The following is a 25,181-nucleotide window of genomic DNA, read 5'->3' on the forward strand; positions in this document are numbered from 1 at the left end:
CGTGTGGGAGGAAAACTGGGGAAGACTATAAAGTGTAAGAAACAATTTGCATGGAAGCTTATTAAAAGGAGAAGCCAAAATCAAACTTAAGAATCATTAGGAGGAGTTATAAAATGGGAAACAATCAAGGAGGAGTATTGAGGAAGAGTCCTCTGGGTTGTGTAATTGCCCACTGGAAAGATATTGTTGGGACCGGAGGTACAGAAAGTAAAAAGAACCTTATTAAATACTGCAATCAGTGGTGGCCGTTGTATAAGTTAGAAAGTGATGCTAAGTGGCCACTTAATGGGTCACTAGATTATAATACTCTATTACAACTAATGCTGTTTTTAAGGAGAGAAGGAAAATGGGATGAGGTTTCGTATGCAAACGTGTTTTTCACCCTCCGAAATCATACGGAGTGGCAAAGGGACTGTGGAATGGTACCCCCACAGGACGCATGGTGCTTGCACTTGAGCAAGAGAACAACAAGCAGCCTAGAGGTAAACTGAGGCAGTGTTGTTCGGCATGTAGTATTGGACAAAGATGTACAAAGACAAATAAAATTCATCAGGTACCAGAACAAGATCTAACTGATTTGTTTAAGCCTCCCCCTCGACCACAGGAACAGGATGCAGACTTGGATAGAACTCCGACCCCCCCAAGCAGTCCTGTATCTTCCCGTACTAGGAAGAAAATTACCTCAACAGCTTTACAAGCACCTCTCCGAGAGGCGGTGGGGCCAGATGGTGGGATGATGTTAATCAAAGTACCCTTTTCTACTGCTGACCTAGGGGAATGGAAAAAGGTTGCAAAAGATTATAGGAGAGATGCGATAAGTGTAGCTAAGCATTTCCAATTTATTGTGAAACAGCATAACCCTGATTGGAAGGATATACAGCTATTATTGGAATATATGACTGAGACAGAGAAACAGCTGATTTTAAAAACAGCAGGAAACCTTGCTGAAGATCATTATAAGATTATAAGAGGGGATGTTAAGGAATATTTCCCTCTCCAAGACCCAAAGTGGGATGTTAATAGATCTGCACATATGGAAAGATTGCAGGGGTATCAGGAGTGGATTACAAAAGGAATGGAGAGGGCAATCCCCAAAACTATAAATTGGTCAGCTTTATATGCAGTTAAACAGAGTCCTCCTGAGTCTCCATCCGAATTCTTGGATCGACTGAGGGATGTAATGCACCGCAGCACACCGCTGGATCCTGGGTCAGAGGTAGGAATACAACAATTAGTCTCCCTGTTTTTGGGTCAGTCTACAGGGGATATAAGGCACAAACTTCAGAAATTACGCCCTACAGAGGGTAGAAATTTAGAAATATTGTTGGATGAAGCATGGAGAGTATTTAGTAACAGAGAGGAAGGATATAGGCAAGGGCAAAGGAAATTTTAATGGCTGTTATTCAGGAAGAAAGAGGAAGAGGGCCTAGACGAGGCTTGCCGTGACTGGGCAAGGATCAATGCGCTTTGTGTAAGAAATTCAGTCATTGGAAAAGGGAATGCCCAAGGAACAAGGAGGATCAGAGGGCTCAAACAGGAAGAACGGTAGCCCCTGTGAAGGAAGATTGACGGGAACCTGGGGAATCTACCCTAGCGGATCCACTGGTTATAATTAAGCTAGGGAAAACACAAGAGGTAGAATTTTTGGTAGATACAGGAGCAACATACTCTCTTCTGAATAAAGCTTTGATGCCCCTGGGAAATGATTATGTCATGGTGAAAGGAGCGACTGGCCAAAGTGAAAAGGCATATTTTTGTAAACCTTTAGAATATAAATTAGGAAAACAGTGGGGCATTCATAAATTTTTATATATGCCCAACTCCCCAAAGGCACTTCTGGGAAGGGACTTGTTGGAACAATTGGGAGCAAAAATTGTATTCGAAAAGGGAGAAATTACTGTGGAGGTAAAAGATCAGCAATATATTCAAATATTGAGCCTAACCTTAACCAGTCTCCCCCTAGAAGGAAGCATTAACGAGGACATCTTAAACCAAGTGTACCCGGGGGTATGGGCTACCGATGCACCTGGAAGAGCGAAAAGTGCTCCACCTGTTGAAGTTAGGATCAAGGAAGGCCAAAAGCCGGTAAGAATTAAAACAATATCCCCTAAAGAAGGAAGACAGAGAAGGAATCCGGCCGGTGACAGAAAACTTTTTGCAGTTGGGATTATTAAAAGAGTGTGACTCTGAATTCCATACCCCTATATTACCTGTTTGGAAGCCCGATGGGTCATATCGGGTGGTCCAGGACTTACGGGTGGTCAATAAGATAACTGAAGATCTTTACCCGGTAGTGGTGAACCCATATACCCTGTTGACCGTATTAACACCTGAATTGACTTGGTTTACTGTTTTAGATTTGAAGGATGCTTTCTTTTGCCTCCCTCTCCATGAAGCCAGCCAAAAATTATTTGCATTTGAATGGGAAAACCCCAAGAGTGGTCGAAAGACCCAGCTCACTTGGACGGTGTTGCCACAAGGATTTAAGAATAGTCCTACCATTTTTGGCAATCAGCTTGCGAAAGACTTAGAATCCTGGGAAGCCCCATCTGAGGAGGGGAAGCTGTTGCAGTATGTGGATGATATCCTGATCGCCACCAAAACAGAGAAAGATTGTAGGACATGGACAGTGAGTCTGTTGAATTTCCTGGGACTCCAGGGGTACCGGGTATCCAAGAAAAAGGCACAGGTAATGCAACGCAAAGTGAATTATTTGGGCTATGAAATTAGTGCAGGACAAAGAACTTTGGGACAGGCCCATAAAGAGGCAATATGTCAAACTCGGAGACCTCAGACAGTAAAAGTGTTGCGGACTTTTCTGGGAATGGCAGGGTGGTGCCGATTGTGGATATATAATTATGGATTGCTTGTTAAACCACTGTATGCGCTGACAGCCACTGAGCAGAAACACCTTGAGTGGAACAAGGAGACCGAACGAGCCTTTGAGCTACTGAAAAAGGCTTTGATGTCGGCCCTGGCCTTAGGACTCCCAGATGCGAGTAAGCCGTTTTTTCTTTACTCCCATGAGAAGCAGGGCATTGCCCTGGGAATATTCGCACAAAACCTGGGCCCATATCAACAGGCAGTTGCCTACCTCTCTAAGCAGTTAGACACGACTGCAAAAGGTTGGCCTGGATGCCTGCGGGCGGTTGCGGCTGTGATACTGAATATACAAGAAGCCCGAAAGTTTACTCTGGGCCAGAAAATGACTGTTTTGGTGTCTCACACATTATCAGCAGTACTGGAAGCAAAAGGTGGACACTGGCTCTCTCCACAAAGATTCCTGAGATATCAAGCTATATTGCTAGAGCAGGATGATGTGGAGATTGTAGTCACTAACATTGTCAACCCAGCTTCTTTTCTCAGCGGGAACACAGGAGAAACGGTACATTATGACTGTTTGGAAACCATCGAAGCAACATACGCCAGTCACCCAGACCTGAAAGACAGCCCCATGGAAAACGGGGAAACTTGGTTCACAGACGGAAGCAGTTACATCCTAAATGGTAATCGACACGCGGGATACGCTGTCACCACCAGCCAAGAGGTAATAGAATCAGGAGCTTTGCCCATGAACACCTCCGCACAGAAGGCAGAAATAATTGCTCTAACGCGCACCCTGGAATTGGCCCAGGGCAAAGTTGTGAACATTTATGCAGACTCAAAATATGCTTTTGGAGTTGTACACGCACATGGAGCAATTTGGAAGGAGAGAGGACTATTGAGTTCTCAAGGGAAAAATATCAAACACGCAGAAGAAATTCTGAAGTTACTGGAAGCTGTCCAGCTCCCTGAGAAAGTGGCAATTATGCATATTAAGGCACACCAGAAAGTGAGCTCAGATTTGGAAAAAGGGAATGAGCTGGTAGACAGAGAGGCAAAACAAGTGGCCAGAACAAAGGTAAAAACAGAAGGGGCCTTAATTCCTGATAGGCAGATTTCCCTAGAAGGTAAGCCAGAATACACTAAGGAAGATCAAAAGCTCATTACAGATTTAGAAGGGTCATATAATGAAGAGGGGTGGGCTCATACCCCACAGGGCAAGCTAATCATTCCCTCTTGCTTATTATGGCATTTGATACAGGAGGAACATAGGAAAAGACATTGAGGAACAGAAGCTCTGTATAATCATTTGATAAGAGAAATTGTGGCTAGAAATTTATACACCACGGTGAGACAGGTGACACAACAGTGTGATCTTTGCCTCCAGACTAATCCTAAGAATACTCCCAAGCTGGAAATGGGCCAGATTGGAAAAGGCCATGGGCCTGGACAACAATGGCAAATTGATTTTACAGAACTTCCACGAAAAGGGGGGTATCGATATTTATTGATATTGACTGATACCTTTTCAGGTTGGCCAGAACCATTCCTAACAAGAACGGCTAAAGCTCAGGAGGTAACTAAAATACTGGTACAAGAGATAATACCATGTTTTGGGGTTCCAGCAACCATATCCTCTGACAGAGGACCACATTTTGTCTCAAAAATAGTACAACAAATTAGCTGCCACTTGGGTATAGATTGGCAGTTTCATACTCCATATCACCCCCAGTCGAGTGGTCAAGTGGAGAAAATGAACCACTTAATCAAACAGCAAATTGTGAAATTAGGACAAGAAGCAAATTTTACATGGCCTCAGTCTCTCCCTTTAGCCCTTCTGCGTATACGAACAAGACCACGGGTGAAAGAAGGACTGAGCCCCTTTGAAATTCTGTATGGAGAACCCTATAGGATACAGAGAGGGGTGTCTGTACAAGTGGGGGATGAAATTACGACTTCTTACATGGTAGTATTAGGTAAGCAACTTAAAATCAGGAAGCACGTGGTAGGGACTCGAGGGAGAGGTTTGGATGGGCCTGTGCATAATATACAACCAGGAGATTATGTGTATATAAAGTCTCTTACAGAAAAAACTGGAGCTGCAGTGGGAAGGACCATTTCAAGTACTACTTACCTCCTTCACTGTGATTAAGATCAAGGAACAGAACACCTGGATCCATCACACTAGGGTGAAGAAGGCACCCAAAGGACAATGGACTTCACAAGAAAAAGGACCTTTGAAGCTAAAATTTGTGAGACATTGATTGTTATGTTCCTGAGTTGGACCTTGTCCAAGGGGCAGGCTTGGGATCAAAATACTTATTGAATTATGACAGAGAGTATCTCAAAAGTACTAAATTTATCAGATTGTTGGTTATGTAATCCCCTTCCTTGGGGGAACATGGAACTCCCCTTTTTAGGAATCCTGACCACAAATTGGACATATCTTATTAAAGACGGGCCAGACAGGAATGGATCATGCCCTCATGGAAAGGGAAATACCCAGCGGGGACCCAACTTTGATCTGGAGGTGCCCAACCCTAAAGAGGTCTTAATTACTGGCCGTTGCTTAAATATTACTGATAATATTTGGGGAGACATGGATAATTGTAGCCTTGCGGAAAATCTGGGAACTTTTGATAAAGGAAAATTAGAACGTCTTGGACTAAACTTAAGTATCAGTTTCTATTATATCTGGAAACCAAAGGGGGGGCCAGGAAAGAAGGGGCAAGAACAAGACAGAAGGGAGACACATCTCGGTCCAAGATGCAACATAGGGCCTGGATACTGGTGGCTCTGTGGGGATGGCAGGGCAAGAAAGAGTTTACCCCAGAACTGGAAGGGACACTATTTTTGAGGGTACCTTGTACCTCAGACCAGTATATTCGAGGCAGCTTCGCCTCCCCGAGGGTTTTTGAGAACACCTTGGCTCCATGTAAAACGGACTGAAAACCCACTAGTTATTCGAGGTACTGGGTACCATAGTTTTGTCCGATGGTTATTCCCCTCTTTAGGGGTAAGCGAGTTGGAGAAAGCTATTGTGAATATATATGCTATGTTAGAGATTATAGAAAGTGCTACAATTGATGCAATTTGAGGGCTGCAACTGGAAATACAATCCCTGAGTAAAGTAGTACTCCAAAATAGAATGGGATTGGACATGCTTTTAGCAAAAGAAGGGGGCTTATGTGTAGTTATAAACTACACTTGCTGTACCTATATCAATCAAAACCAAGGAATAGAAACAGATCTTGAGGAGATATGGGAAAAGACTAAAATACTACATGAAGTTTCCCAAGATGACACTTCTTGGGGCTTGACAGGCATATTAGAAAAACTAACCTCCTGGTTGCCAAATTTGACATGGTTGAAGCAATTGTTTGTCACTTTAATAATCATCATTCTCTTGTCTGTGGTCCTTTGTATAGTGGTTCGATGTGGCCTTTTGTGCTGTAAGAGTACAGGAGACTCTTACAGTGAATGGAAAAAGGATCAGTTACGACGAAAACTCGAGACCAACAAATACTTTGAGAGGATGCTAGATAGGGAAACAATGTATTAGAAGCACTAGGATTAAATATAGTAAAAGAATTTCTGTTGGGAATTGGCTTGATGAAGAAGGACATGGGTCTATAGAAAAGTTGTGCGAGCAGAGTTCTGTGTGAAAGAATGTCAGTTTGAGCAGCAAGATTAGGCCTTGGCCGAAAATAGCTGGCTTTACTGATAGCAGGAGAAAAAACAGCAGCTGGTCTTGCCGTTATCGGGAGAAAAATAAAAACGGTGTGACCTTGGCATAACTTCATAAGTAACTTTTGAAGAAGTTCCCATGAGAAAGTTACGGAACATGCATAGCTGCAAACTACAAGTGGGTGTGTTTTAGTAATGAATAAACATTAGCAATGTACCAGTCATATTAGGACTAGTAGGCATAATTATTGCAAACTGTATAAATATGAGCTATCCATGCAAATAAAGTTGAATCACTTCTATCACTCATATTGGGTCGACTTATGTGCATTCCTCCGCCGCTCCAACAAATTTCCTATTTTCTAGAAAAGGGGGGACTGAGACAAGGGGAGTCAAAAGAATCTCAGTAGACATAATAAAGGGGGGGTGAAAGATGATGTTTAGTGCTTACATTGTTGAAATTAGCTGAGGTAGAGACAGTCTTGATAAGAAGAGCTGGTCCCAAGAACCAGCCAATGAGGTAGAGACAGTCCTTGATAAGAAGCAGGAGCAGGCCCCAAGAGCCAGCTAAGACTGGTCTTGCGGCTCGGGTGAATACCAAGAAATCACTGAGCCTGCGCAAGGAAAGAGGTTACTAGCGGTGACGAAGAGGTGTCATCTATCTTCATCTCTGCGACCACCAGACGACCACCATAAAGAGGCACTGCGCAGGCGCAGTTGAGAGGAGACTATGGAAATGACCTCTTGGAGCTAATTTTAATATGAAGTGGGGATAGGTCATGCATATGTATAGGCATATTGTGAATATGTAATACCTGACTGTATAAACTTGAGGTGAACTGCCGAGTTGGGCGCGCATGACTTTAGTGGGACTACCCCCCGTGCTGCTCAGTGCTGAATGAACATACCTACTTTACAATCTCACTGATTGTGGAGTCTGTTTTCCGCACGTCATTACATATACAAATTTCACATCTACTTGTAATTGTTCAAATAATTTTTGTCAGATCTCTATTCAAAATACACTTTTGTAAATGTTTAACAAGGTTTTCTGCTCCCCAATGTACTTTGTTATGTTCAGCCTGGGCAATTTCTCTCATTATTGTGGGTGGGACTATTATTTGACCTGGTGGTGTTACAGCCAATCCTGTTTCATTTTTGTTAGCCTGCAATTTAATAATTAATTCTTCATCTTTTTTATTATAATTTGGAGCATCTTTAGGTAAATTTACACTTTTCTCTGGAACTAGTGCTAGGATGCCTTTTTCTGCAGCCTCTTTAGCAGCTTTATCAGCCCGTCAGTTACCTGTTTCCGGGACAGTCCTAGCTGACTGATGTGCTTTACAGTGCATTATCACGACTGCTGTTGGCTTTTGAATGGCTTCTAACAATTTCAGTATTTGTTCTGCATGCCGAATGGTGGTTCCTTGTGCAGATAACAGTCCTCTTTCTTTCCTTATCGCTCCATGTGCATGTACTACTCCAAAAGCATACTTTGAGTCTGTCCAAATGTTGACTCGCTTTCCTTGACTTAGTTCCAGTGCTCAAGTAAGAGCTATCAATTCAGCCTTTTGGGCAGATACTTTTGAAGGTAAAGCTCGTGATTCAATTACCTTCTCAGTAGTGGTTACCGCATATCCCGATAAACATTTTCCTTCATGGATGAAACTGCTTCCGTCAGCATATAGTTCCCAATCTGTTTCTTCCAGTGGCGCATCTCGAAGATCCGGTCGGCTGGAGTAGACTTCTTCAATTGTCTGCAGGCAGTCACGTTCCAGTTCTCCTTCAACTTGATTAGTTGTTAAAAACACAGCAGGGTTAATGATAGTAGTAGTTTTTAAGTAAACATCATCTTGCTCCAGCAACACCACTTGGTATTTCAGCATTCTACTAGGGGATAACCAATGCCTCCCTTTCTTTTCTAGCACAGCGATTACCATGCAGGGAACATACACTGTAATTCTTTGTCCTAAGGTGAACTTACGAGCTTCTTGGATCAATAGCACAGTTGCAGCAATGGGTCTCAGACAACCAGGCCACCCCAGACTCACATTGTCTAATTGCTTCGAGAAGTAGGCCACAGCTCGCCGACTTGGTCCCAGATATTGGGCCAGGACACCCAGAGCTATACCTTTTCTTTCATGAGTAAAGAGTTCAAATGTCTTTGTGAGATCTGACAGGCCTAGGGCTGGTGCCTCCATTAGAGCCTGTTTTAGTTCTTTGAAAGCAGCTTTCTTGGCATCAGTCCAATCTATAAATCCACTGTTTGAGGTTTTGAGCTGCTTGTATAAAGGTCGGACCAGCAAGCCATAATTTGCAATTCACAGGCGACACCACCCAACCATTCCCAGAAAGGCTCGCAATTCTTTTAGAGTCTTAGGCTCAGGGAGACGACAAATTGCCTCCTTTCTCTCAGTTCCTAATTGTCTCTGTCCTTTCAGGATTTCAAGACCGAAATAGGTTACTTCTCTCTGGGTTATTTGGGCTTTCTCTTTTGACACTCGATATCCACTGATTTCCCAAAAAGTTCAAAAGGCTAATAGTTAAATTTGTGCATTGTTCTTCCATCTCAGCTGCAATTAATAGATCAAGATTCCTTGATTATTTTCTTTCTTCCAAATCTCTAATTCTCGTGCCAATTGACTTCCAAAAATGGTAGGGCTGTTCCTAAAGCCTTGAGGCAAGTCTGTCCATGTATACTGTGTTTTTCTCCCAGCCTCAGGATTTTTCCATTCAAAAGCAAAAAGCTCTTGACTATTGGGATCCAAGGGAATACAGAAAAAGGCATCTTTTCAGTCTAACACTGTGAACCATTCTTGTTTCTCTGTTAGTGTTGTTAACAAAGTATAAGGATTTGCCACTACCGGGTGAATATCTTGTACTATTTGATTTATCGCTCTGAGGTCTTGAACCAGCCTGTAATCTTTTCCATTAGCCTTTTTAACAGGCAAGGTTGGGGTGTTACATTTGGATTCACATTCTATTAACAATTTGTACTTTAGAAATTTTTGTATTATCGGTATTAACCCTTTCCGACTTTCCAGTTTTAGGGGGTATCGTTTAATTCTTACCGGAGTCGATCCTGGCTTTAAATCAATTCTCACAGGGTCTGCTCTTTTGGATTTACCAGGAACTTCCCCAGGCCAGACGATTGGAATTACAGCATTATTTACTTCGACTGGTATGATCCTCTGCTTTCGGTGACCATCCTGTAACAACAAAGCCACTGCTTTGATATGTGTAGTTTCTGGAATTGGAATTTTAATCTCACCATATTTAGATTTAATTTCTGCTTCCAATTTCTCAAGTAGGTCTCTCCCTAACAGGGGTTTAGGAGAATTTGGCAAATACAGAAACTGATGAGTGACCCATTGCTTTCTTAATTTCATTGCCAAAGGTTTAAAGAAGGGTCTAGCCTCTCGTTCACCTGTCGCACCAACAACACTAATTTCTTCAGAACTTAACTCCCCCTCTAAGGTGTTTAAAACTGAAAAGGTGGCTCCAGTGTCAACTAAAAATTCAATTTTCTGTTCTCCCAGGTTAGCTGTAACCAGAGGTTCTGCTGGGAGACTCCCCTCCGGTCCCCATCAGATACTTTCACTCAACTTTCCCAAGAAAGGGGGAACTTGCTGAGATTGCGCAGTCAAAATTGGGATCACTTGTGGCCTTGTAGGTCTCAGGGGACATTCCCCTTTCCAGTGTCCTTGTTTACAGTACTCACACTGATTCGGTCCCAGGGGCTGGTTTAATCCCACTGGTGACCCCAATCCAGTTCCTCTCCCTCGTCCCATTCCTTGACCACGTCCCCTTCCTCGGGGAATAACTCCTCTGCCTCATCCCATGACAGCTCCTGCTTCCAGAGCAGCTACTAACCTTGCATTCATTTTACTCTGTAATTCATCTCTATTTCTATATACCACCCAAGCAACTTCTAATAATTTTCCCCGATCTCAAGAATCTGCTCCTTGTAATTTTTTGTAATTTCCTTCTGATATCATTAGAGGATTGTCCTATAAATAAAGGAGCCAATTGAGCTTTTCCTTTTTCCGACTCAGGATCCAGATTAGTATATTTCTTAGCAACATCTTTTAATCTACTCAGAAATTCAGTGGGAGACTCTTTTCTATTTTGTTTAATTTCATATAATTTAGACATGTTAATTGCCTTAGGCATAGCAGTTCTAATTCCAAATAGAACCCATTTTTGATATTGATCTAGCAGTCTTCTCTGAGCCAAATTATTAGGATCCCATCTTGTAGAGAAATTCCACGCGGGGACGGATGACAGGACACCAATATGATGATCAAAGTCGCCAGTTTATTGAGCCCAGCTGATCATTCTTATACAATTCTCTAAGTTCCTAAGAAGCTTTGATTGGCTGCTGCATGCAAGCATTTGGTGTCCACACGCACAAGCATAAAATGTGATTGGTTATATCGACACTGTACACACGTATAAACATAAGATGTAGTTGGTTATACTAACTCTGTACTCGCGCTTAAACATAGGACATAATTGGCTATATTAACTAGAGCATGTGAAACTTGTCTCAGTCTAATTGGTCAAGATAAACTGCCGAATTGAGGTTGTTTGTGCCAAGTTCCCTTTATTGTGGAATGTGCACCTGTGTTTTTCTAACTGGGATCTTTCTTTTTCTGTCTTGTTTATTCTGTTCAAGGCCTTCTAAAGGCATCTGGAATGCTCTTGCAACCATGAGCTACTTTCAGGCCCAGTCACTAAGTTCCATATAATTGAACCCTTCATCTCCCCCTTTTTTGTTAATTAACACAGCCTTACTTGATCTATCAGTTAATTTTTAAACACATTGCAACATACAATGATGGACCATCTGTACATTCTTGTGCCGTCTTGCTCTGCAAACGCAGCCCAGCAATCGGTAGGTGCCAGCTTTACGTGGGCGTCCCCACAGAGCCAACAATGACCTTGCCGTACACCAGCCCGATGCTCTTCGGAAAATCCCGGTATTTATACATTTGCAGAGGAATGGATTTCAGCACACGTGGCCAGCAGGTGCCAAAATCCGCCTCAGTGGCAACCTATGACGCATGCGCTCGCTGGCCAGGCGTACTGCACAAGTCATAGCCATCCTGTCTATTGGTTCATGGGCTTTGTGATGCGGTTGCAATGCACAGAGAATCTTGACCTGTTATGTTGGCCAAGGTGACCTACACGTTAGTTTTTGGCTGAGGTGGTATCCATATTGCCGCACCATCTACGATGTTCCAGATGATGATGGTTGTACAAATCGAGCGGGAGTCCGTCGTTGGCCTGTATCTGTGGAAACACAATCATAACCTCATTCCCAGATTATTAATGGAAATGGACCTTCCCATTGCCCTGTTTCTAGATTCTTAACTAAAACCATGACCTTACCCCTAATTTTGGCTTTAGCTAACTTTTCCTGTGGAGAAAATCAACCACTTCAATATTTGCTGTATCCAAGGCCCAAACCCCAATGATTCTCACCAGTCACTAAACGGGTCAGTATAGTATCCAATCTTGGTTAGGTCCTCTTGTATTTGACTTAACTGTTTGTGAATGCTTATAGAATGGTCCAACAGGTTCATGCAACACATTCCTTCAAACTCTTCACATCCATGTCCTATCTCCACAAATCAAAAACACTCCTGGGGGCAACAACTTTCCCCCCGCAGTATTTACATCCAAACTTGCAGTATCAACGTCAGGCCATAAAGGTAACCCTGTTATGTTCTGCCATCCTATAAAGTATGACCCAGATCGCTCTTTCTCCTTCCCAAAAATATCACTCCTATACCATTATATGGTTGTAATTGTGATCGGAGGTATCGACAATCTTTTAAATGGGAAATATTGGTTACCTCAACCCGGGGTAAAGAAAACATTAGATCCAATTCCTGAAGGGGCAAGCTCGCACTAATCAGAAGGTTTTCCACAAACAATTGTTGCTGTTTAGCTCCTATCAAAGAGGGCCACCACTTTTTGCCAATCTTTATGCACATCACCACATCGCTTGTTGTCATCATGTTGAATTTCTCAAATTCTATATTGTAATTAGTCTGGTTGTACCATGAGCTGTAAAATTTAGGGTTAAAGTCTGGATACCCAATTAGACATGTGCGAAAAGGATCCCCTGGTGTAGCTAAGGACAGACAAAAATCCATCTGTCCGGTACTGTTTGCCCAAGTTACCCATACATTCTGTCAGGGGTCAATTTTAAATACAGATCCCGTGACTGAGGTCATCCCAATCATTATCACTACCATTTGCTTTTCCAAATCCCTTTTTTTTTTTTTTTTTTTCCCCCAGTCTTTATCATAAATGACTATATATCGGGGTATATTTGTTGCAATAGCTCTAAGCTGCGTATTCTCTATATGATTAGTAGCATACACAAAGCCAAAATCAGTAAGCGATCTATTGAAAACTCCTCTGCCCGCTCACGCAAGGTTAGTTGGTTAGTTAAATTTCTATCACAGTGATCACACAAAAAATTTTCTATTCCTTCCACCCACTTGCACTAAGATGCATATCCAGGGCTGGCACCGTACTCTGTGTTTTTCACACGCATTCTTAATTTTCGCATTGACTGCCGGTCTCCATTGTGATTTGTCTAGACAGTCTATCTAGGGCTTCAGGACCTGCTGAAGTCTCCACTGCCTCTTGTTCTTGATCTTCTGAGTTGTTTGTGACATCTGATTGCTCAATCCATGGCTTGACCCATTTCGCCGGTATCCAATGGGGCTGTTCGTTACCTGTGGAAACACAAGCATATCCTCTTCCCCACGTGAATAACTTGCAAGGTCCCTGCCATTGTTGTAAAACTGGATTGAATATTGAAACCTGCGGCTGGTTTTTATCAACATTTTTGCTCCCATACATATGCTTATTAATTGGGATCTGATCCTCAGTACCACGTGGCTGTAGCCAATTCAAAACATACAGTGCTTTGCTTATTAACTCTTGGGGGGTACAATGCCGCATGTCTTCCCCCGTTTTTAAAATGTTTAAATGATCCTTTAAGGTCCGATGTGCACATTCAACGATAGCTTGACCAGTAGAATTATGGGGTACACCAAAATTATGAGTTACCCCCCATAGCTGTAAAAATGTTTCTAATGACTGTGCACGATATCCCGGGCCATTGTCTGTTTTAATTTCTGTTGGCACTCCCATGGCGGCAAATGCTGCCAAAAGGTGCTTAATTATGGATCTGGCATTAGTTGATACATGAACAGTAGCCCACATAAGGTTCGAATATGTGTCAATAGATACATGAACGTATTTATATTTCCCAAAACTGGGATACTCCGTAACATCTGTTTGCCAAATTTGCAATGGTGATAGTCCCCGGGGGTTCACCCCTTGTGGTTGTAAGTTTGGAATGTTCGCACAGTCTGGGCAAGCAGCAATAATAGTTCTGGCTTGCTGCAATGGGAGATTAAATTGCTTACTCAGCGCTTTTGCCAACTGATGATAAAATTTATGGGATAGCAGTGCTTGTCCAAACAAATCAGGTTTGGGTGTATTAAAACAGATGTCTGCATTGGCTACTACCAGTCGATCCGCGCGCGCATTACCTTCCACAATAAATCCCAGCAATGTTGTGTGGCTACAAATATGATCGATAAAAAATAAGTCTGTCCGTCTTTCTAATAACGTCCATAATTTCAAAAGTGCCATAAACAGCTGCTTATTGCTTACAGTTTTTAGCAAAGATCTATGCATACGTTTGACTATCCCAACGACATATTGAGAATCCGAAACAATGTTGACAGGTGTTTTATCCCATTTTTTGAAAACAGAGCATACGGCTAATAGCTCGAGCACCTGTACTGACCCCTCTGACAGAATGACTTCGGATTTCCAGGATCCATCCTGAAGATATACAAATCCCGCTTCACCTGTTCTGCTGCTAGCATCAGTAAAAACGGTAATTGCTTCCAGTGGGCTTTCACTGCAAATAGAGCGCGGTTCCATTGTCAACATTGTTTTAAACAATGGGTGAGGGGGGTAGTGATTGTCCACTTCCCCCTTAAACCCCATCAGAGCTACTGCAAGGCAGTCATTTTTCATCATGGCATTATTCACAATATCAAGCGACATAGGCAAAATAACTTTGTCCATTTGCTTCCCTGAAATTTGTGTCGCCCTTGCCCCTGCCTTTTGAATGCACATTCCCAGAGCTTCAATTCTAGTGACTACCATTTTTGACATGCTAGCAGGCAAGAATATCCATTCTATTATTATCAATGGGGTTTGTTCCCATCGCTCATCCCACTGACCCAAAATTCCCGCAACTTCCTTATCTGAGTTATATATATATAAATTTATGGACAAATCAGGAACGTATCTGCCAGACATGGATGATGTGATTTTCTGCTCAATTGCTGTCAAGGCTTGCCGCCCGGGTGCACTTAGTTGTACTGCAGAAGTTAAGCTATCGCTGCCCCACAATAAATCCGGTAGCGGCTGTAAGTCTGTATTTGCAATACCACGATAAGGCCAAATCCACTGTAGGTCTCCGACAAGTTTTTGTACATCATGTATATTTCGTATGTCTTTGTGTAGCGACAGCTTTTGTGGACAACCAGAGGCTTCCGCAACTTGCAAACCCAGATATTTCCAGGGTGCCGTTAGCTGAACTTTTTCTGGGGCTATGACTAAGCCATACACCCTAAGGTATAATTTAAGGTCAAATAATACCTGTTCATGTGAAAGTTTTTGTGCACAGACCAGCAGGTCATGTAATGATAAATCAGAGCTTCTTTCCATTTTTTGCGAAATGGTTCGAGAGCAATGTCAACAAACCATTGACATATAGTTGGTGAATTTTTCATGCCTTGTGGTAAAACGACCCAGTGATACCTTTTAGCCGGTGCATGTCGATTTATTGTTGGAACGGTAAAAGCAAATTTCTCACAGTCATCTGGATGCAAAGGAATTGTAAAGAAACAGTCTTTAAAGTCAACAACAATCAAAGGCCAGTCTCTGGGGAGCATAGTAGGGGTTGGAATACCAGGCTGTAAGGATCCCATATCCTGCATTACTTTATTCACTGCACGCAAATCTTGCAGTAAACGCCATTTTCCAGACTTTTTCAAAATGGTAAATATGGGAGTGTTCCATGGGCTTGCGGAAGGAACCAAATGCCCTGCTTCCACTTGTTCAGCCATGAGTTGCTCCAAAGCAGCGACCTTTTCTGTTGGAAGCGGCCATTGATCAACTCAAACGGGGCTGTCCGTTAGCCATTTTAGTCTCAGGGTTGGTCGCTTGTCAATGGCCGCTGCTAAAAATGTGTGGACAATCTAACTCCCCATTGCGCTAAAGCGTCCCGACCTAAAAGCCATACAGTAGTATTTAAAACATAAGGCCTTACATGTGCTGTCCTTTTGTCTTCACAGTCTTCAACCGTTATAAAATTCACGCTGATTTGTGTGGATTTCTGGCCTCCAATACCGGTTACCACAGTGTCGATATTTTGTAATTCCCAATCCCTGAACCATTCTTCCTTTGGAATTATGGTCACATCAGACCCTGTGTCAAGGAGCATACATTTATGGAGTAGAGATTTTCCCGAAGGTCCATATAAATTAAAATGAACAATGGGTTTGGAAGATCCAATTATTTCTGTGAAGGCCACTAATGGTGTGTCAGTAGATCCGAATCCTCTGTCCCTTCGTTCAATGTTTCCGACACAGAGGACACTAGCCTTGAAGGGTACCAGTTGAGCAATCTGGTTTCCAGCCATAATTGTTACAGGAGGAACAAATACTTTCACCATGATTGAAATGTTTCCCATTAAATCAGCATCAATAACTCCAGGTAAAACAAATATTCCTTGTTTAGAAACAGAAGAGCGTCCTAAAAGCAATGCACTTAGTCCAAGACCCAAAGGCCCGGTAGCATTCGATGGAACAACATGAACTTTATCATCAGTTATTGTTGTGTCAGCGGCTACGGCCAGGTCAACTCCTGCACTTCCTTTTGTGGCTGCCCTGAGTCTTGAAAAACAGCCAGGCATGCTGTCACCCCTGTTTGAGAGGCACTTGAAATCTTGGCACCCCTCATCCTGGCGCTCATCATTCCGTTTCCCTGATTGTTGAGTGTTAACGGCGTTCCGTCTTTTTTAAACCTTGATCAACAGTCGCTGGCTTTGTGTCCGAACTTGTCGCACTTGTTACAGACCCCAGAAAAGTTTGACTGACTGCCGTTAGTTGGTGCTGGCATAGATCGAGGCTGTGTTGCTATGCGTTGAGGGCATGTACATTTCAAATGCCCCGGTTGACCACACCAATAACACGCTAAAGGGCCTTTGTTTGGGCTGCGGTCTCCTTTTCCCTGTTGCACCATTGGTCGTAATGTTACTGCGAGCACTGCAGCGTAAGCTTCAGCATGTATTTTTGCTTTCTCTTGTTCTTGTATTATAGTAGCCAAATCCTCGTTTGCATTATTTGAATCAGGGTATATGCGAGGTATAATTTGTTCATGTTGAACGGTGGTATCTGGGGGCTGTTTTCTCGTAGGCAGATTTTTACTCACTCCCTGATTCTGTAGGGTTTCCTTTAAGCATACAGTTAGGGAGGCTTGGGAACTGTCGGATGGCTGATTAATATCGGCAGTCCCAGGGACTGGAGCAGAAGTCAAGGGCACAGGAGCAGGCGGACAAGCTCCAAAAAGTCTCTCTCGCTGCATTATGTTTTTCTCCCCGCTTTTCTCCTTCATTTGCGGTTGAAGAGAGAGCAGCAAAAGCAGATGCAGCCGCTTCACGATCTGCTTTCATTTCGTGCAGAGTTGTCTTAATCAATTTCCATAAAGTTGCAAGACCTTTAACTTCTTTAGACCCGTCACTAATTTCATCCCATAGGGAGGTTCCAATAGCTTCCCAGGTACTAAGCTCAAAAGCTGTACCCACACTCATTAAAAGGTTTCTGTCCTTGCTCCATTGTAGAAGCCGCTTTAAACAAGCTTTATCATATTTTTTGCCTCTCTCTGAGGAGCTTAACTACTGCTTCTTCTTCTTTGGAAAGCATAGACCCCATCTCCTCCCCCGACCGCTCACCTATACGGGCGAGTCCTTTTTAATATCCGTCTCTGTTTTTTCAACCAGCCTCATAAATGTCTTTACGGCTGCCTTTTCCTTCACAGATGCTGTGATACCCATGCCACCTTTTATCACGTAAGCTTACGATTCCTGCCTCTCTCAAGCAGTCCGGCATTTTCTTCTAAGCCCACCGGCATCCGCGGCAATTTTCCCCACCTTTTCAGTCATTAGCGTTCCCCTCTTGTTCCTTACCGGATCACGTCGGAGGTCGCCAGATGTAGAGAAGTTCCATGCGGGGACAGATGACAGGACACCAATATGATGATCAAAGTCACCAATTTATTGAGCCTAGCTGATCATTTTTATACAATTCTCTAAGTTCCTAAGAAGCTTTGATTGGCTGCTGCATGCAAGCATTTGGTGTCCACGCGCACAAGCATAAAATGTGATTGGTTATATCGACACTGTACATGCGTATAAACATAAGATGTAGTTGGTTATACTAACTCTGTACACGCGCATAAACATAGGACATAATTGGCTATATTAACTAGAGCATGCGAAACTTGTCTCAGTCTAATTGGTCAAGATAAACTTCCGAATTGAGGTTGTTTGTGCCAAGTTCCCTTTATCGTGGAATGTGCACCTGTGTTTTTCTAATTGGGATCTTTCTTTTTCTATCTTCTTGTTTATTCTGTTCAAGGCCTTCTAAAGGCGTCTGGAATGCTCTTGCGACCATGAGCTACTTTCAGGCCCAGTCACTAAGTTCCATATAATTGACTCCTACACCATCTGGGATCGGTAGATGGAAAATTTTGTTCCACTGTTCCTTGTAATACTCCAGAAGCTACTTGTGCTTCTACCTGGGGTTTAGCAGCTCTCCGGATCGTTTCTCTTTCTGCACTATCAAAAAGTACATCCATTATTACTTGTATGTCTTTCCAATCAGGATCCTGAGTCTGAATCATTGTTTCAAAAGCATGGGCTGTTTAATCAGGGTTTTCCAGATAGATCCCAGCTGCTATTTTCCATTTAAATCCACAATAGAAAAGGGTACTTTAATAGTTGCCACACCCTCAGTCCTAAGTGCCTGACCAAGAGGAGCTTGAATAACTTCGCTCTGTTTAGCTCTTGTTCGCCCTGGGACAGGACTATTCATGGGATCTCTTTCATCACTATTTCTGGGAGCAGTTCTAGGTGGGGCCCTTTGAGATCCAGTTATCATTTCAGTATCATTCTCTCGTTCTTGCTCGCATAACTTTAAACATCTTTGCCCAATACTACATGCAGAACACCTTTTGAGCTTATTATCACCTTTTGGTTTTCTCTTTTTCCAAAGATAGCATAAAAAAGATTGCTGGGTGGCATATTAATTCCACAATCCTTTTGCCACTCGGGATGATTCTTTAAGGTAAAGAACAAATCACAATACATAACTTCATCCCATTTCTGCTCACGTCTCAAAAATAACATAAGTTATAGCATGGTGTTATAATTTAGTGTCCCATTCACAGGCCACTTTTCCCCTTCATCAAGTTTATACAGAGGCCACCAATGATTACAATATTTAATCAAATCTTCTCTCCACATTTTACCACCCAGGACACCCCCCAGCTGTTTCCAGTGCTTTAAAACACACCCCAGAGGTGATTTTTTAGGGAGTTCACTTGACTGTCCTGTTCCTATTATCAATACCTTCTCAATATACAAAAATCAAAATTGGAAAATCAAATATCAAAGCCTAAGTCAAAATACCAAACAGAATCAATCAGAGTTCTAAGGTCATATCCAAAATCAATAGTCAAATCCCAAAGCCTTAATCAAAGTATTGAGACCAAACCAAATAGGTATCTCCACCTTCAATCAGTGAGACGAATACCCTTTATCAGAGAAGTACTTCTACCAGAACACCAGATTTTTAAGGATCCTTTTAGATCTCTTCCTTGCTGACTTCTCTTAGTCAAGTTATTGGTAAGAGTACCAGACCAGAACCAGGTTAATCAAAAGAATGCCTTTAAATAAAATCTTACCAGTGGCCTTGGCTTCTGAGCCCAGGGAATGGGGATCAAGGGTCTACCCAAGAAATCTCGGTGCCACCTGGAGGTCCTGCGATCTGTCGAGTCTCAGAAGCCTCGTCCCATCTGGGGTGCCAAAATGATACCGAAAAGCTGGTCATAGAAACTCTCTAAGACTCATTCTGGAGTTTTAGAAAGCAGTCATTCTTTATTGCAGGGCTGGATGCATGGGGGATAGTTCTACCTAGCGTGCATACCACAGCTTTAGCACAAACAGGTTATATAGAATAACTAATTGCATATTAATCAGATTAGTATACATATACATAAAAATGATTGCAACTGATTATCTTAGTACTGCCTACATCTGATCATGAGCAATGAAGAATCCATTTGAGTCAAAGGGCTGCTTTTACGACCACTGACCCATTTGAAGTTCTTGTTGGCTGTCCTTGAAGTCTGTTGCGGAGGATCCACAGGGGACATCACACACAGACCAATGTTGTCACGGTAGAGACGGACACGACAAGTAAAAGATCACGCAAAATGGCTACTTTATTGTTCTAACACACCTTTTTATCCCCTTCTTCAGAGTATGTGTTAGTATATGATTGGCTTAGTTAGTAACTAACAATTCATGATTGGTGAGTTTGTCAGGACGGTTCTTCTTATCACTATCTTGTTTTCGTACTGGTCTTTGAGGATCTTTCCAGACTTCTCAAGGATATACTACAAGCTGCTCAAGGTCGTGCTGTTCTCGAACTGTCAGGAATTCCATAGACTCGTTGCATCCCCCGACAATTCCCCCTTTTTGTATTTGTGCTAAAAATATCATCCTGGCTGCCCTCTGCAGGGCCCTCTGCAGAAGGCCGAAAAGACAGGGCAACATTAGAAGCATAGTTATCACAATCAAGATCACTACCCCCCCAGTCTTGAGCAGAGATATCAACCATCCAGATAATCCCCAACCCTCAAATATCTTTGTCCTTGTGCTAAAAGCAAGAAATCAATTCCAGCTCTATTTTATAGCGTAGCATGTCTGACACTATCAATGTCTAGCAGTAAATCTGATAATACTACACCAGTCTGTATTCAGGGACCCCAGAATTTGTGATTCCTGGGGTGGCAAGGAGGGTTAATGCCCGATCCGCGAAAACCAGGCATTCCCATCCATTGAGTCCATGACCTGCTGCACAGGGGTCTCCATCAATAAGTTCTTAAACTTTGTTGATGTCAGTGTAACCCCCTATTAAACCTGTGAAAAAGGGATTGCTTGGTGTTGCTGTACTAAGATATAAGCAATCTTGTCCGGTCACGTCAGCCAGGGTCATCCAGATGTTTTCTTTGGTTTGCGGTGATATCCATGACTACATCCATCTGAGGACTGTGAGGTAGATGGACCATCTGTACATTCTTGTGCTGTCTTGCTCCGCAAATTCAGTCCAGCAATCGGTAGGTGCCAGCTTTATGTGGGCATCCCCACGGAGGCAACGATGGCCTTGCCGTACACCAGTCCGATGCTCTTCGGAAAATCCCGGTATTTATACATTTGCAGAGGAATGGATTTCAGCACACGTGGCCAGCGGGTGCCAAAAATCTGCCTCATTTGCAACCTATGACGCATGTGCTCGCTGGCCAGGCGCGCTGCATGAGTCATAGTCATCCTGTCTATTGGTTCATGGGCTTTGTGATGCGGTTGCAATGCACAGAGAATCTTGACCTGTTATATTGGTCAAGGTGACCTACACTTAGTTTTTGGTTGAGGTAGTATTCATATTGCTGCACCCTCTGGGATGTTCCAGATGATGATGGTCGTACAAATCAAGTGGGAGTCCATTGTGGGCCTGTATCTGTAGAAACACAAGCATAACCTCGCCCCCAGGTTAACAGCTCACATGGTCCACTCCACTGACCAGTAACTAAATCTTTAACATGTACTTTGATGCCTCTTTGTAAATTCTGTGTTGAAAAAAGAGAAGTGTTGAAAAAAGGAGGTAGAGAAGAATTATCCCCATAATGGAAAAAGAACATAAACTGTGTTATCTAAACATGCCTGTGGCGGCTCCCCAATCATTCCCCCTTTTTGTTTTTGAAGCAGCCACTTCAATGTGCTATGTGCACGCAGCTCTACTATTCGTGGAGAACCATTTTGATACACTACTTTGCTGTTCCAGTTGTTCTTTTCATACCATACTACTGCTGCTTTACCTGTTTTTCCAGAACCATCTGTGAAGACAGTAGGGCCTTTCACAGGTTCCGGCTGGCTTAAGCTTTTCTGACCAAATGGTATTTCTCGAGCAAATTTCAGGAGCGGGTGCGATGGTAGATGATACGAGATCTGTCCTTGAAAACCCGCCATAGCCACTTGCAGCTTGTAATTGTTTGCCAGACACCATTCAAAGTACCAATTTTGAACAGGTAAAACAATAGTAGCTGGATCACGTCCTGTTAGTTCTACACATCGTTTTCTGGCTTTTATGATTACATCAGCAATAAGTTCAAACAAGCCAGGAGCAGTTTTTCGTGGCCAGAAATGACAAAAACATCCATTCTAAAATGTGTAATGGGTCATCCCACTCAGAATTCCACTGCACCAAAGCACCAAATGGCACAGTTTTGTCAATTAGTACAAAGAATTGTACCAATTGAGACAGATCAATTAGAGAAACAAATTTCTTGCGTATACATTGTTCCACCCTGTGAATTACATTTAACGCTTCCTTATTCAATATTCTGGGTTCTGTTGGATCATTGGAATTTTTTAATAAGTCCAATAGAGGTTGTAACTGTGAATTGGTCAGTCCAAGATAGGGCCTGATCCAGTTCAAGGATCCCATTAATTTCTGTACATCACTGAGTGTCTTAACTGCAGGGCTAAGTTTCACAGGTTGGGGCACAACCTGCTTATTTGTAATTGTCATTACCAAATATTTCCAGGGTGCTATTTTTTGCTCTTTTTCAGGGGCAATAACTAACTCATATTGTTGTAGCAAATTCATGGCCAAATTTTTCATGCCATTCAACTGCTCCTTGTTGTCTGATGCTAACAGAACGTCATCCATATAGTGATAACTATAACTAGTAGGGAATTTTTGCCTTACAGGTGACAGAGCTTGTGCAACAAACCACTGACAAATGGTTGGTGAATTTTTCATGCCCTGTGGCAGAACTCTCCATTAATATCTTTTTGCTGGTTCTGCATGATTGATAGAAGGCACAGAGAATGCAAAAAAAATTATTTTTTTTTTTGTCTTGGGAAGCTAATGGAATTTAAAAAAAACAAAACACAATCCTTAAGGTCCATGACAATGATTTCCCAATCTTGAGGGATGATGGCAGGTGAAGGCATGCCTGGTTGCAGAGCCCCCATCGTGGCCATGACAGCATTGACTTGCCACAGGTCATGCAAAACTCACCATTTTCCTGATTTCTTTTTTTTCACAAACACTGGAGCATTCCACAGACTGTGAGATGGTTCAATGTGTCCGGCAGCTAGTTGTTCTGCTACCAATTCTTGCAGGGCCTTTAATTTTTTCAATTGGTAGGGGCCACTGATCCACCCACACAGGGTTATTTGTTAGCCAAGTTAAAACAAGCATGGGTTGTCTAACACCCTGCAGCACAGTGGCCCCCATTAAAAATCTGTGATAATTCTCACCCCCCACTGCGACAAGCAATCCCTCCCCCATAAATTGAGGGGAGCTGCCATCACATATGGTTTAACGACTGCTTGTTGGCCCTCAGGATTGGCAATCAGAACTGGAGTGGCTGCCATCTTTGCACATGTGGATCCTCCCAGCCCCACTACTCCCACACCAGCCTCCTCTGTTGGCCAGGTAGACGGCCACAGATAATCGGCAATAACAGTCACATCAGCTCCGGTGTCCAGGAACCCTGCAAGCCTTACTGTAGTCGGAGATCTTCCGTGATTTGACAGTATGCATGTCATATGTGGTCAGGATGATGAGACAGTCTGAGACCAGCAGACCTGAGGGGGTCCCGTGGAGCCGAAGCCTCCATCGCATCGCAGTCGCTGTTCTGCTTTTGAAATAGAACTTGAAAAAGGAACAAGTTGAGCAATGCGAGTACCTTTAGGGATTGTTACTGGTGGGTAGGGGGTCGAAATCATCGCACAAATTTGACCTGTAAAAGCAGCATCAATAACTCCCACATGCACGATTATTCCATTTAACGTGCTACCTGATCTTCCCGGTAGCAATGCACTCAGTCCCCGTCCTATAGGACCCCTTGCATTAAGAGGGACCTTAACGATGTCTTTCATGACTGGAGTTACTGTGTCGGCGGTGGATACATCCAACCCTGCTGAGCCAGCTGTTGCAGCTAATTGTTCCCAGAGAGGAATTGGCCGGCTGTGGGGAGGGGATTTGTTCTCCTCGCGCGCCCTCTAGCACTCATTTTGTGGTTTTCCTGTAGCGGCTGCCCATTAGCATGAAATTTGGAACGACATTGTTTTGCAAAATGTCCTAATTTTCCACATTTCTTGCAAGTAATCTCCGGTGAGTGGTGCACCAGTTGTTTACCTGGTGATGTTTTGTGTGGAGAAGTTACCGTGATGTGCCCTTCACTGCCACACCCAAAACACTTTCTAGAATTTCTCATAGCATTGGCTAGGGTGGCCACCGTGTGTTCCAATGTCCCAACTTTAGAACATGCAGCTACCATGTCGGGAACAGAAGGATCTCCTGGTAAAGCCTGTATGATCTTTTGACAGTCCTCATTAGCATTATCTTTTGCCAACTGTTTGCATAGCATTTGTCTTAAGACCTCATCTTCTACCTGTTTTTCCAGGGCAGCAGATATTTTTTCTACAAACTGTAAAAAGGGTTCTGTGGGGCCTTGGCGGATAGTGATGTATTTTTGCTTCGGAGCTGCCATATCCATGGTTCGCTTTATTGCCATAAGGCCTATATTTTGGGCTTGTTTGAGAGCCATCGGAGGCCATGTAGCCTGTAGCTGAGGGTTACTATACTACCCTTCACCAAGCAAGGCATCCTCTCCATGGCCTAATCTCAGGTCGTCCTGTGGCAGTCGTGAATTATGCAGCGCCGCCGCGCGTGCCATCTGCCTCCAGGTGGATTGAAATACTTGCAATTGTACGGGCTGAAACAGCACTTGCGCAAGGTGCATAATGTCATATGGACACAGCAGATCTGTGCTGATTATACGAATAAGCTGCATTACCTCAGGAGAATTGATTCCAAATTTTTGTACTTTATTCTGCAAATCCTGCACTACTCTCCAGCCGACTGGATTGTGCTCATCCTGCCGGTTTGTGCCTGCAGCAGCTTTGAAAACAGGAAATATAACAGGAGCCTCTGCTGTGTTATCTAGAGGCTTCAGAAATGCTGGTGTTAGAGAGCACGGGCTGAGGCGTTCTACTAGATCCCAGTTGCCGGAGTCGGCAGCGCATCTTCTAACTCCCTCCCAAAATTGATCAGGGGATCTCGGGACCACAGTTACTGTGGACGGAGGGAGAGTCCATGGCAGGGGTTCTTTTGGTATGGTTTTATCTGCGAGCTGCAGGGATCGCATAGCGTCAATTAGAGATTTTTCTGCCTCAGTTTCATTTTGGCTCTCACTTTCCGTTCGGC

At 43.1% G+C, this 25,181-nt stretch overlaps 1 long non-coding RNA gene across 1 annotated transcript; it reads left to right on the forward strand.

Annotated features, from left to right (window-relative positions):
- Positions 1–6,893: 6,893 nt before the first annotated feature.
- LOC126035535 (uncharacterized) lies at positions 6,894–7,434 on the forward strand. Its single transcript, XR_007504978.1, has 2 exons — positions 6,894–6,980; positions 7,031–7,434. It is a non-coding gene; the product is annotated as an uncharacterized LOC126035535 (long non-coding RNA).
- Positions 7,435–25,181: the final 17,747 nt, after the last annotated feature.

The sequence above is a fragment of the Accipiter gentilis genome, chromosome W (assembly GCF_929443795.1).
Source record: "Accipiter gentilis chromosome W, bAccGen1.1, whole genome shotgun sequence".
NCBI lineage: Eukaryota > Metazoa > Chordata > Aves > Accipitriformes > Accipitridae > Astur > Astur gentilis.